This window comes from Crassostrea angulata, chromosome 7 (genome assembly GCF_025612915.1).
Source record: "Crassostrea angulata isolate pt1a10 chromosome 7, ASM2561291v2, whole genome shotgun sequence".
In the NCBI taxonomy this organism is placed as follows: domain Eukaryota; kingdom Metazoa; phylum Mollusca; class Bivalvia; order Ostreida; family Ostreidae; genus Magallana; species Magallana angulata.
The window spans coordinates 55,234,660-55,249,868 of record NC_069117.1 but is presented as its reverse complement, the minus strand read 5'-3'; the positions used below and the strand labels follow the sequence as shown (position 1 = coordinate 55,249,868).

The following is a 15,209-nucleotide window of genomic DNA, read 5'->3' as shown; positions in this document are numbered from 1 at the left end:
TGGCATTTGATCGAATATTTACAAGTTTCAAGAAACAAAGCCTGTCAGATTGAATTCTAGAGTTGTCGCTCTTTGATCTTGTAAAAAAAATATCTGAAATACATCCCAGTTATCTCTCTTCAGCCGTTATCTTGCAACGTTTATATACTAAAATGGTAACAATTTTTGTCACTGACACCGCCGCCTTGCTTTAAAAGCAGATATTTTTTTTTCCAAAGCCGTTTCTTATTGCTCGAAAGAACCGTCACATAGAACTGTTATCTCCTACACCGTTCCATCCAGGGGAAAAGCGCGCGAAAATTTATTAATGTCGGGTTTGGAAAACTGTCGAAGGAACATTTTTTAACGGAGGCGTATTTTTCGTGTCTAGAAAAATATGAGTTGTCATGCAATTATATAGGTAAAAGCCATGCATATTTTGTAGGTTTGGTATCATGTATTAGATTAGTTATAACAAGAAATACCTGGGTTTTTTTAGCTTGTTGATGAATGCATGCCCACGTTGATCTTGCAACGAGGAGTCGTATTACTCGAACTGTCTCAAACGCGAAATTTTAACGCTGTTCTCAAAATTTATCACTGTAAGATATTTTTTGGGGATAGTTTTAAAATTATGATTTATATTTGATAAATCATACCTGGGACATATACACAACTTACAAGCATGATCAGTCAAACTATAGATTTAATACCTCAAACACATATGAATGGCTGACGGTTTTTGAGGCTAAAATAGGATTATTGAGGCGACAGTCAGCAGTTCATCAGCCTAGTCCCCGCCGATATCGACCTTTTTTTTTGTCAGCTGACCAATTTTGTGTCCATCAGTCCAAGTTATAATTTTTTCTGCGTCGGTAGTTGACTCTTCAGTTAAAGCAGTCGTTAAATAGTTTGTCGAGCAACACTCGGTCATCGTCCGACCATTGGAAGATAGTTTGTTATGTCTGTTGTAGATTGGTCAACATTTAGGCATTAGAATTTTTTTTAAAAGTTGGCCAACAAACACTTATTGACAATGTGACTGCTCCGCAGTCCAATACCAGTGTTGGGCGATCATGTGATTTTCAGCTGATGATACGAGAAAAATTTATTCACCATACCATTGGCTTAGAATTCACCTAGACATAAGCTTTAAGGCTACATTTATGGGCCTAATGCCTGAGTTAGACACTGAAGCTGCAAAAAAGTTGACATCATAGATAATTATAATTCTAAAGGGGGATTGGGTGTTGAAAGGGTCTAACCCCTCTCCCTTAAAAATTCGACCTCTTTTAATTAGCATGGTTTCATTTTCAGATTCCCCCATCCAAATATCGATCATCTAACGTAACATGAATATTTATTATAATATTATGCTTGAAATTTGTATCTATGAACAAAATATAGAGACACATCATGATAGCATTTCATTTTTTCAATGCTCTTAATTATAATAGAAAAGTTTTGACATAGTCTAATACTGATTTGTGATCCTGGGGCCAGCTCTTTTCTTTAGTCATTAAGCATTATTATAGCAATGTTATAAACTTATATCTATATAATTTTTTTTATATAGATATAGGAATGGAAGGATGAAGGTGCTGTCACTCTACAGGATTTAGTGCTTATATAATAATTTATTTATACATGTAAATAAATATCAGGCCCAGAATTCAAGCACAAAATTATCTTTTTCTCCCAAAGTTTATATCTCCAATACCGGTACATGTACTAAATATTAGAATTTTTCAGCTCTATTTGGCACCTATTCAATGGATTTTTAGTAAATCATATGATGAAATTTATATTTGTTCATACATGAAATTCTCTTGCTAATTGTCACACTAGCAAAGTAAATTTTCCTTGTAGATACTCTTAGGTAGAGGCCTTGAAAGATTTTTTAAAAATTTAATGACAAACTAACACGAATGTAAACAGAAATTCTGTAATTGAATTTTTTGATGATAGCATATATAAAAGCCATCAAATCCTTGGGATCCAGCCCTTGTGTGCTTAACATAAAGGAAGCGGTGCTCTGAATGGAAACGGGAGGCGAATAAGCCCTCCCTCTTGTCCCTTCAAGTGTTTTGTTCTGTTGGAGTTCGAGGATCTCCAGGGTCGGACTTTTATGCAATCTATTCACGCCTCATCTTTGACATGGAATTTAGAATGATACACAAATACTACTATGTTGTATTCTCTGTAACAATGCATGTTTACTTTATTGATTAAAAGTCTGATATCTTTTCTATGTGTGAATAAATTTGAGTTGAAATAATTATATGGGAAATCTGTAACAAAGAACAGAAATATGAATCTGACACGTTTAGCAGCAAGCGTGTATGGATTATTATAGAATTCAATAAGTGTTAATATTTTACACCATTGAAAGGTGTATTGAATTTTTATCAAATCACAAATGGTTTCTCAATATTTCATGTCTTTATTCGGATGAGTTGATATGTGGAATTTTATTTAATGTAAAAAATTACATATACATCAATATACTGTAAGTGGCTTTTTTTGTCGCTTTCCCATTTATAGGATTATATCTGGAGTTTGAGTGGTAAGTGAGAAATTAATGCATTTTACCTTCTTGTAAATGTCTGTGAGTGATATACTATATAGGTAAGCAGTTTACATTTATTAATTTGCATATGTTAAAATCAGAAGCATCCTCTTCAACTCAAGGCATTTGTTTTAGGAGCCATAATCCAGATAAAAATGATGTAAAACAGGCAAACAGGTTTTTTGACACTAAATGTTGTAAACATATGCAATTTGTTTGTTCTGCATGTGTAGACGGACTATAAAAATGTATGGGCAAGAACCAATTTAAGTCATAGAAAAACTATTTGGTTTTGTTGATAGCTAGATGCAAGCAAGTGTAAGATTAGGAGTCTATTGATAAACAGACACTGGGGATTGTAAAGTCATAAATCATACAAAAGTAAATGAACGTCACTTTACAGTTATGTCATATTTATGGAGATTTTGTGCATATTTAAATGGGAATTTGCAGGTAGTCTGTTTGTGCTTGTGGTAATTGCACCCCGATTTCACATGGGGTGTTTGTTGGTAATAACAAGAATCCAAGAGATCCCCATTCATCCTGCATTGTATACCTCCGTCAATGACGAAGCTAGCTCTTCAATGCAGCCTTTCTGTTTCTTAGTCCTAGCAGAATGAATAAGCTTATCCCTCGGTGCTTTTTCTGATTTTACAGGTTGGAGGACTGTGGATATAAAATTCAGATTTCATTTTTATGATGTGAATGCAGTAGAAGTAAATCTCTGTCTGAGTTTCTCTCTCACGTACCCAAGCGACAAGAATAAGGTAAATTTCAGATTTCATTTAAAGACTGTAATCAAGGTTATTTTTCTGTGTATTAAGCTATAAAGTTTCCGAGTTTTAACTTTAGTACCTTATTATGTATAATTTTCTGCATAACTTCATTGTTGTGTTTGTGTGTAGGATAAAAATTCCAAATAAATAATATTAAGGTCTAAAGGAATGTGTTTTTGTTTTAACTATACATGTATTGTCTTGTTTGTCAGATCACTCCTAGATATTTTGAAGTTATATGTTCATATCATAAATGTGTCTTTTTTCAAAATTGTATAATAATCATGATATGTTGTTCATAAATATTGGATATTGGCAGTCAGAATTAACCTTGGCTCTTCAAGTATTATGAAGTCCAATGATACATCATGGATGACAACCGTATGATGTCCTGATCAAAATCTGGAATTTTCGTATGTAATTCATCATAATTGAACGAACAAATATGCTTTAACTTTTGAGAAATCCTGGATACTTAAGTGAAATTGCTTTTTTATCACAATTTACATATTTAATGTATGAAGGACATGGAACATCACTATAGATGATTACAAAACTTAAAAATTTGGTGAGTTGGGGAAAGAAGAATGCATTGCCAGGGCATACAGTGTTACATGTATGATCGGTCTTCCAATCTTCTGGCCTTCTGGTATCTAACACCCTAGTTTAAAAAAAAAAATCTGTTCATTACAAGATACTTAGATTATTTGAAATAGTTGCTAGTTTGCTTCATTTAAACTTTGGAAATTAAATTTGAAATAGTAGCACAATTAAGCTAAATTTTTGTAAGAAGTTTGTCTGACAGTGCTGAAGTAGATAAAATGAGTTAAGAAAAGCATTGTAATATTGTCAGTTTTGTGATGGAACTGATTGACGAAAATGTTTGACAATCTTGTAATTGTTAGGCGTTGAACTGATTGTCTTGATTTTGTCAGTGAATTGCAATAAAATTGATCGCAGCTGAGGTATTTTTTATTGATTTTATAATTTGCTATCACAAATTTAACATTCTAGATACTGTGAAAAGAGCCCATGAAGTGTTCCAGATATTTGCATAGTTCATCTATTCCAGTGCACATATTGTTCCATGCTTGCTCAACTTAATTTCTAATTACATGTGACTCGCAGACATCGTTCTGAACTGAAAATAATTTCCTTACACAGGTTGAGAATGTTTATACAGATAAATGTTATCAGGCTTTGAAAAAAACTCATTATATAATTAGATAAGGCAAGGCTAACAAGGTGTCACTAGCACAGAATCTTATCTGCCTGTAGTTTGACTGGAGTTTAATAATTCGCTGTATCAGGTAATTCTAGACCAGAAAATGATCCGCCCTATTGTCCGTGGCCAGTGCTTTTTCGGTGTTTTATTTGACTCGAGTGACAAGGAAATGGTACATAGTCTGCTTGCGCCTCTATCGTGATTGTCATCTGATTAAATCGACCACTCCGATTTTTTAACAGGGAAAATGGTTCGGAAATTGGTAGAACTATATCCTTTGACTGATTACATTAGGAGTTGTTTTGAGTAAGCTGACAAATCTCTTTGGACTGAACAATGCACAGTTTATGATTTCTGAATTTACTGTTGGTAATAAGTGCAAAGCTCATTCATGTTTAATGTTGGCAATTTATTTGCACGCTAATTTACCTCTCTCATTCTTTGCTGCCTGGTGACAATCCATTTAATTTTTCTATAGGAATTTCCCTATTATTTTCTTATCAAAGAATATGAACTATCGTTTCTCCTAGCAGACACAGCAATTTTATGAACAAAGCTAGCAGGTACAAAGTTAGCCAGTAGATTGTTAAATCATTATCCAGGACATGAATTATTTATGAATCTTTTCAAAATCACTATATACATTTTCATTCAGTAGGATCAAAGGCAATGTGTGAAATTTATATTAATTTCATGTGTTTGTATTTAAACAATATTACATTATGGTAATAAAATGAAATAGGAAGTAAAAACTATTTTATGATTATAATGACTTTCTTTCTGGGGCTCAATGTTGCATCTGATTGATTTTTCTCAAAATAATCAGAAACAAGGTCATGATAATTTAAATTACAAGGTCATCTGAAAAAGGAGTATAAAGATGTAGTGTGTACCTTTTATCATCACCTGGTGAATCAGAAATCAAAAACCATCAAACTTTACCAAAAGCAATGTGGTGATGCCCCAGAATAATACGTTGTACAAACAAAAACAGTGACACTATTGACTGATATAAAGCAAGGCTTCTGGTACCAACTGTAGGATTGAACAAAGTGGTACCGTAAGCAGTTGACTCATTTTAGACATTAGTGGAATGAATTTAACAAGGAAATCTTCCTCTAGATTATTTTAAGCCAGCATTAATTTCATTTTTTTTTAGAAAAATATGCCATTCATTTCGGGTGGAATGCAAGAATAGGTCAAGGTTCAGTTCATGTGTATACGAAAGATGACATTACATTTCATGTCATGACCAGATTTCCTCTCTGTGAAGCACAGTTAAAATAAGCATGCATTGAGTTAAAAATAAGTTGAAATGAATCAAATATCAATGTGATAAAGTGATTTTTTACCCAAACAGTATTACATTATATAGAAAGTGTAAAAAAACTTTATCTGACAGAAAGTGACTCATTTTGGTCACGAAACCAATGGCATGCACCACTGCAAGTCTCTTTGTGGTATTAAACAATTCTCCTACAGAGATGTCAAATATGACCGTACTTGGAAATTGACAGAATTTTATTAATGCCAAGAAACCATATTGCAAACTTGGGTTGTTAGAAAAAATAAAGTCAGACTGCAGATCTTTGTACCATCTGCACATAAGCATAGCTATTTCTTGTTAGAAATTGTTTGGAAGAATATATATTCAATAGTGTCATTATGCCACACATATAGATAAAGCCATAGACATGTACAGGTAGATAGAGGTATAACTCAGTTTAGAACTCTGATTAGAAGCATAGGGGATGACGGATTTAATAAGACTCAATTTGTACTTGTGATTTTAGTGAATAGAAAGAAGGGAGATATTTTTCACACTGGCATGAGAAAATGATGACCTTTGGCCCCAAGAGTCTGGTCCTGACATAGGATATGTAGGTAATGAAGGGTTATTTAGATGTCTGAATGTCGGGTAAAAAAGACTCACCCTACAGGTAACAATTTATGGAGTCTTAGTGGAGGCGTTTGGGTGAAAATGTTAATCAAGGTGTATAATGATGGGGATTACGTGTACCCTATCTCTTGGCATCATCGGCAAAAAAAAACGGGAGATTATAGTAAAAAACGGGAAAACATAGCAGTGGTCTCGATTACTTAGTCGGGGCTCAAATGCTTTCACATTGTGGTCACTCCGCTAACTCCTAATTCGGCTTGTCCTCAATAAATGTTTTTAGCATTCTGGTGGTTATAGAAATTCCCTCTGATATTAGGGAATGATTAAATGTCCCATGAACAAGTATCATCTGATTCAACTTGATGCTTTTTGAAATCTGCTAGAGCCCGGGTGTGTGCTTGTTTGAAGTTAACTTTGATTTCCTCCACAAAATCTATATAACAGAGATTACAATCAATGGGAGATGGTAATAATTTCGACATTTAGTGTTCATTTTTTTTTCTAAATTGAACTCATGATTTTAAACCATCCAAAAGTCATTTATCAACTTTTGAAAGGGTGAGGTATTGAATGCAAAATTAATGACCCAGATATTCAAATTGTTTGATTGTTAGTAATGGAAGATTTATTAAATCTATACTGCTAAATCATAAACTTTGCCTTTCCTTCAGATATGAAATTATTATTATCCATTGAATATGTTGTTTTTAGATATTAAAGAAATATGGTACTGTGTACATAGCTTGTTTACTTGAGCAGAAAACAGTCTCATCTTTCAAGTTCTTTGAAATATTAATTTTCCTTTCTGAGGAAGCTACTAAGGCTGAAAAAAAAATTTGATTTCTAAATTGAACCAAATGAAACTGCATGTTGTAACCCACTGAAGGTAAAAAAGAAACCTGTTTATACCCTATATACATAAAATGATACATGTATTAGAAATAAACAGATATTTTAGGAAATTTTATGTGTGCAATATCAGTATTGTTTTATTTCTATTTAGACAGTAGTTGTATTTATTTAATCATTAAGTGTTATTTTAAGTAGAATTGTAGGCAATGGCTACTGGCTATTTGAACAAAGAAAATTAATTTAGTTTTTAAAAATAATGTTAAAATTGTCCATGTTCATAATAAAATGAGATTGCTATGCAGGTTAAGATATTTCTTGTTCATAATTTGTCACCCACATTCATCAAGTTTTAAGTGTAATAAATGAGACGGGCATTCCTGCTGGGCACTGACTGGCAATGTGACATCACTACATGATGATCCCCTTAGTATCGCAAAAACCCTGAGAAATGAGGACATTTTAAAAAATTTTACAATCCAGAAGTATGATTTCCAGGACAAAAATTTTTCCCTGTAAAATATACGTGCAGTAAAGTGTTCATCTGGTTTATGTTTTAACAAAGTAGAAGACGTAAAATAAAGGTCTTGTATCTTAATCAATAGTTGCCTTTTACAAATGGTTATTGCACAACAATTAATACATAGAAGGAGTTAGGACAGTAGATGGGCCTATTAATACATAGAGGATCAATCGGTAAGTAGATGGACTTTTTTTATGGATAGACCGGGAGACACTATAGGTACTTATGGTTACTGCTCCCTCTGATGCACGTCCATCAGCTCATGTCAGTTGAGGCAGACTTGTTCTATTGGTTTTCTTTAACCACAGCTAAAGCAGTCTTTTTACCAATCCCAACAGTTTCTTAAGGAGCAGTCCTACATTCATCTCGCTTACAGAGCCCTCTCTCTCGGTGTCTGTTCCAAAGGCAAGGTGCTAATTACCTCTGATTACATCCTTAAGGTTGATATTGTTCATGTGTTTGTTTCTGCTATTGAGGACATACATAATGAATGGCGGCCCGCTGGCTTCCTTCCATAGAAGGTAATGTTTGTGACACCTTGAGCTTTCGGCCCCTGTCTCCTCAGACCCTAGGGAACAGGCCTGGTGATAATGTAACAACAGTAGGGTGCTTTGGGTTATATAAGGGACTGAAAGCTTTTAAAGTTGAGTCAAGTGTATTGATTTTTCCTGCCTTTTTCTACTCTTGTACATAGATTACTTTATGAAAATGTTTGATCGTTCAGTTTGCTTAAAAATCTTGTCATTGTATTATATTGAGCAGGAGCATTTGCGCTACCCTTTTTCATACATAAAAATGAGCCCTTACATCCTTTTTAAAGATAGTTATATCTAATTTGATGATCTTAAGATTTTGCCATTAAAGCATTAAGACAGTTTTTGGACTCTGCCAATAATTGAATCATGGGTTGGTTAATAGAAAGTCAAAATCTTTCTGTAACTTACACAGTATTACCCAAGAATCGACAGATTTGCCACTCATGTCCATTGTAACAGACTGACCACATTAAATGATTCAATTGAAGCCATGAAATTGTGTATCCTTTTGTGAAGGTCAAAGTTAATTTTGGCCATTAAGTTTAGGGTGTGTTCAGAACAAAACATTAACATGGGTCTCTGTTGGAAATCCTTTAACCTTATGCCAGTGGGGCCGTGAGTGACCACCTAACATAGGAAGGCTAGGTGGACTGCTGGAATTTAATGTGATGTAAAACTACCTTATAATTAAAGTGAAAGAGGCTGCCCGTGGCTAGATGTCACACATTGATGTGAATGGAGTCCTAATGTATTCCCCTCCATGCCCACTGTCCACTAATCGCACTCAGTGCTGAGTTAATGAACAGGTCTGTGTTAATTAAACGCTCTTTACGGATGTGTGAACACAGTAGGAGCGGAGGAGGAAGCCCCTAGTCTCCAACTTTATGTAAGTTTATTGTAAATTTCATAAAATGTTGGTAGAAAGCATCCAATATCTTTCTCATTTTTAGTGTGTTCTTTTTGTATGGTATCCCAGTCCAGGGTATCAGTGCAAAATGCTGGTAACACTGCATGGCCTTTTAATTTGTCAAAAAATCAGTCTGCGAAAGTCATATTAAAATATGCTATGCTTCTTTTGAAATAAACTAATTTTTCAAATCTGATGAAAGACAGAGTGGTTTTAATGGATTATAATTAAGTTTTGCATAAAAGTTTCAAAAGTGTGGGAAGATGTTACATGTATTCTCAGATATTAATTGCTCCAAGGAGTTCTCTGACAGGATGAATCATATTTTATAATTTCTTTTTAATTGCGTAACTTTTCTTCATCTGGATTGAGTATTGTAATTGTTCTCATAATTGTTATCTTTTTTCTGGATATTTTCTTTTTTTTCACATGTGTACTAGAGTACAATTGAAGGATTGTGGGTAAACATTACTGTCTGTAATCTCCACTTGCACTAACTTTAAATCAGTGGCAATCCAATACAAGTATCTGCCAAAAATCATATACGCTATCTTCTGTTTAAATATATCAATTGATAAAAAAAAGACGAGTGTAGAAGTGTGCTCTCCCTCATGCTCGCCGTATTTTGTGTATCTACACCACTGCAGTAGGATTGTACTGGGTAACATTCCTCCCTCTTGGTGTAATACAAATTACAGGTACGCTGTGAGCTTTCTATCAGATTTGGTGGAATAACAGTCTTTATTTTATTTGTGAGATATTTCTGATAACTCATCCCAACCATGGAGAGATGAGAAGAACTTTACAGGTAATGCTGGATATTAGAATCACGCCTGAGTGAATCAATCAGGTTGGTCGCACTTCATTTGCCAAGACCCGGGTCCGTATAGCACAGATTTAAAGATGTTTTCCTAATCTTAATTGAGTGGATTTTTTCTTGATAGTGTGTGGACAAATTCATATGTGTAATCTATGGCAATTGATTCTTGATTAGATCTGTAAAATTCTACACATATTTTTTAGGACGTGCGCTGTAATTGTATAGGAATATTGCTGTGTGGCAAGAGGAAAGTGTACAACAAACCCTTGCTCTCGAAGCTTGCATCAAAAGGCATCTCACAGAAAGAAGTTCTTGGAAAGGTAAGTGCAGAGCAATAACTATTTTGTCTCCCTTACATAGATTTCCCAATGTTTTAATCAAGGTATGCATTTTATTGAGTACTTGAGGCTGTCACAGATACGGATATGAAGCAATTAATAAATTAAAACAAACTGAATTGAAAAAAAAGGATCCCAATGTTAATATTTAAAATCCAACGCTATCGAAAGGTGACAGGGACCTGTGATCTCTCGGATAGCCTGCTGGCGACTCGGGTATTATAACCCAGCGCCAGGCGATACCTTTAATAACACACCGTGGCTTATTGAAGTCAGCCCGATCTACCTGCGTGCTGTTTCTAGAGCATTAATCAATACTCCACTTTAACACTTCATCCATTTACTTTTACTCCTGGCTGGTTTTTTTTTATTTTTCACTTCTTTGTTCTTGCAACATCCTCAAAGATAGTAATGATTTCTTTTGCTTGGTTCATCCAATTTTCAGGCAAGTGAATTTTTATCTAGTTTATAAGGAAAGAATTTTCAATTTCACAGACTTTAAGAATAGTTTTTTTAAAAAAAGAAATAGGTTTAAAATTTAGATCCTGATTACTTTATTTGTTTTAATTTAAAACATTTTTTTTAAAGAAAAAATTCCAAGAATTTTTCTTTCAATTTATTTTTTTGTGATAATGTAAAAGATGCTGAATTTTTAGACTCATTGCAAAGCTAATACTAGTACATGTATTTTAAAAGAAAATGAAGTTTGTGTTCCAGCTAGCTTAAAATTGGTTTGCAGTAGTTATCATAATATTACTATAATCTTAGCCCTGATAAGTAAAAAAAATTTCAACAAATTATTTTTCCTTAGCAATTATTTAATGTGGTGATTCTACATTGCATGTACCAGGTACCTCTGCAACCACAAGAGTTTGAGATAAATCTTCTTGTAACTTGATATTTAATGAAGAGCTAATTGTGTAAAATTTGTTTTACAATGTTTAAATGTTGTCACTTTTGAGAGAGGTGGATTGGGGGGTCAAGAAGAATTGGATTCTCATGGAGTGGCAGAGAAAGACTGAGTAGTGTGTGTTCAGTAAACAGGCAAACAAATCGGTGAGGGGGAAGCCCTCACATTGGATACAGTAATTGCTCAAGTTTGAAGCTTACTCTGACAATAAATAGTAGGATAATATTTATTTATACCTGGGGATTACTGTCTTGCTACTTTGTTCACTGGTGTGAGTTCTGATAGCTTTTTGTGATCCCGTATTTTTATAGCAACAAAAAATGTAAATTCGAGTCTGGGAAAATGTTCAAAGCCCCTGGCGTACCTTGACTTGTTTCACCTGATGTAGGTAGCAGTAGTCTGTGTCTATGTTTGGAGGGTATTGATCTGTGGCCCTGTTTTGTCGGGTATTTTGGAGCATGTGGAAACTCCATCCATCACTGGATGGTGTAGAATGCTGACAGTGAATTACCGGGGTCTAATTGCTCAATATTAGCTAATTATGTTTACTAATTTCTGTTCCTGAAGCCTGCCCCTTTGTTACCTGTAATAAAGATACCTTAAAATCTCCTCATCATGCAACAGAATGATATGATATAACTATTCCGACGGCTTATGATGGTTTTAGGTGATGTACAGAATTTTACGCAGCAATATTATACTCAGTGGTTTGTGAAAATCATTAACAATGTTCAACATTCTCTGGGTAAATAGAGAGCAACAGGGGATTCTTTAATACTTTCTATTTTAAAATATAAACATGAAGAAAAAGAATTATCACGCTATATAAATGTTACAGACACCCCTGGGTGCAGTATCACATTGATATCTTCTCTGTCACAGTTGATTCATACGGTGTCATTTATCAAGTTTTACACCGGGTATTTGGGTTTAAAAAGTATTGGTAGTGACCTTTTGATTTCATACTTTTGGTGTCCACTGTAAAGATGACACGGCGACAGACATTTCTGTAGTGCGAGATGATGACGGACTCCGTAGAAATCTGTGTTTTTGGCAGCGTTCAGATGGACAATCCTATTAGACGTCTTTTGTGGTGTCATTACAAACAAGACGAGGCAGACACTAGGACATCTTGGAGGGGATTTAGGAAAGTGTGAATGCTCAAGAATCGGGATCCAGATCGTGTGAGAATAAATCCCTATTGATTTCAATCCAAAATAAAATATTTGTTTGAATTCTTTTTAGAGGGTAACAGAAAGGATTGATTTGTTTGTACATGAAAAAATCATTCTTTGCCGTCCAAGATTATGGGTATTTTTTTGTTAGCAGGGCAAAATAGTTGGAAGCCCCATAAATCCCCAAAATATTGATTTAGAGTGATATTTGTTTAATCAGAGATAAGGTGCAGATTTCAAAGGTCATAATTAGAAATCTAGAGATGGATCCTATCTTTTGATGAACACATTTCAAAAACAATTTTACAATCCCTAGGCAAATATAAAAAGTAATTGGCAGCTACTGACCAAATTTTCATAAAAGAAGACTAAATCTTGTACTTCATAAATCAGGTAAGTGTCCTATAGATGAGTATGAAGCGTATAATGTCTGAGTTTTGTTGGCTTTATCTACTTCCGTAGATATACATCCTATTGATTTTTCATCGTTTTAAAAGTTAAAAACGAAAATAGCCCACAAATCAGAGTTCAGAGAGAGAGAAAACTGTTTAAATTCGGGAGCTATTGTTGCATGACCAGACATTTATTGGTTTAACCTAAATGGAAAAATTAGGAAAATAAAATTGTTATAGCCCATTAATGTGTCATTTTATTCGTATTTATCAAATTCTTGTATGGCTTTTACGAAAAAATTTTTAAATGCAACTTAAAGTGATGTGTAAATGAATCAGCAGGCTTCCTATACAGTTTGAATCTGCAATGTATGTATACTTACCACTGCATGGGGAGGGTGCCCTGTTTTTTTTTCTGGGATGTGAACTTTTGTGCTACACTTAATTATTGAAAAGCCCAAATTCAATAAATCAGGACAGAGGCATTGATCTTAGATAAACCTCTTCTGCACCAGTCTTCATCACAATAGAACTATTTGTGGTGCAGCCCCCCTGAATTCTTTGTATCCCTTGGTAGATGTTTTATTATTCTTTTGGTAATCTTGGAAAGCTTCTTTCAGGTTACAGATAATAGTTGTAAAGTCAAAGTCTTTGTGCTGAAAGATCTTCATAGATCAAACTTAAAGGAGATGAGTAAAGAAGTGCTTGGCTTGTTCCATTTGTGTCCAGGCAACAAGTAATTCAGTTAATAAGATAATGTAACATTAAAGTTTTAAAATTCATATTATTTAAAACTATCTTAAACAATAAATGTTGCACAGAGTTAAAATTTGAAACTTTAATGAAGATATTTCAATATCAACATATTGCTGTAATTTCATGTATAATTTTTTTTTCTAAAAACAAAATATTGTAAAAAATATTTTTTTAAAAAATTTTTGATCAATTTTTCATCTTATTTAAATGATGCAGTCAGCCTCCAATGAAACTATTACAGTTGAAACTGTATGCACATGATAGTAAATTGACACCTTATTACTGGTAGCTTTGATTTGAAAGAAACTGTCAAGCAAGGTAAAAAGGTATACTTAGTTAATCCCACAACAGTCTGGTCAGTAAAACAGATAGCTCTTTTTATGTGGCCCTCTCAGCATCTATACAAATTACCAGGGACATTAAAATGCGTTTGATGTCGATGTTACACAATATTTGTAAAGTGAAAAATGTTGCCGACATTTTAAGAAACTTTGAAGTGGTTATTTAGATTCTTGAGGAGAAGGACTTCAAACTAGATCGGTGACAGGGAAGAAAAATAGTCTGAAAAAACAAGAATGACAAAATGTAGACTAATTAAACAGCTATAATTGAAACCAGAAATATTGGATCCAACTAAGTTTACGTAGGTGATGCACCAAAGCAAACAAAAACAAGCCCTCGAAAAGAATGAAAAGATATAAATGAAATCAAATATATATTTTATATGAAGTCTATAGAGATTTTATTTTGAATAATTTAAGTGCAATTTTATTGATTATTGAGTGTGGTTATAGACATAAAAGTTTCTTCATGATGAAAAGAGTAAAAATATTCAGTTAATGGAAGAAATACTTCTCTCTTTAGACTTGCACGTGGGTTTAATTTTATTAGGGGATAATTAAACCGAGAAAAAATGTGAATGTTAATGGAAACTTGCTTTGATTCTATATATACCATCAGATGTAGATCGGTATCTTGAAGGACTGAAGAAATCATGGATTGAGCTCCATTTATGTTCCTTAGCTTTGTAGCATTTCCTTTGAAATTTGTCTAAACTATATAACTCATAATTAGTCTAACGCATGACTCAGAGAAAAACGATGTCTTACTAAGAGTCATATTTCTTGCTTATATAAACAGACATATCAATTAAAAAGGTGTAAATCATTACACCTAAGGGTGAAAAAACAAGAAAATGTGATAATGAATAAAGCAGCAATAATTTCTGTCAGGACTTGTACATGTAGTTGATGGAATATTGTGTTTCTCTTTGATATTCATAGTATATGCTATGCACTAACCCTTGGTGTAAGATATATTTACAGAACATCAAATGTAGTGAACAAATGATTTTGGTTTACTTGGTAATTATTACGCTATTTTCTAAAGGAAGATTGACAACTGTAATCAATTTTAGAATCAAGAGTCAAACATACATGTAATTTGAATATGTTTACAAAATAACGTGTTTCCAAGATGATATGATAAAACTTGTATTGGTAACTGATTCCTTGACACCAGACGCTCAGAGAAACGGAATTGAGTTAAACTGGT

At 33.6% G+C, this 15,209-nt stretch overlaps 1 protein-coding gene across 7 annotated transcripts in view; it reads left to right on the top strand.

The window, feature by feature from the left end:
- The first annotated feature begins 302 nt into the window (after window positions 1-302).
- Window positions 303-15,209, top strand: part of LOC128192460 (nephrin-like) — a 47,936-nt gene continuing 33,029 nt past the window's right edge. The window contains exons 1-3 of one of the 7 annotated variants that reach the window (XM_052865147.1): window positions 303-400; window positions 3,206-3,315; window positions 10,288-10,404. The gene's annotated coding sequence lies outside the window, so the exon portion shown is untranslated. Of the gene's footprint in view, window positions 401-3,205; window positions 3,316-6,368; window positions 6,434-9,498; window positions 10,073-10,287; window positions 10,405-12,364; window positions 12,517-15,209 lie in introns of those variants that run through there. The other 6 variants (XM_052865146.1, XM_052865135.1, XM_052865137.1 and 3 more) reach the window with 6 other exon arrangements.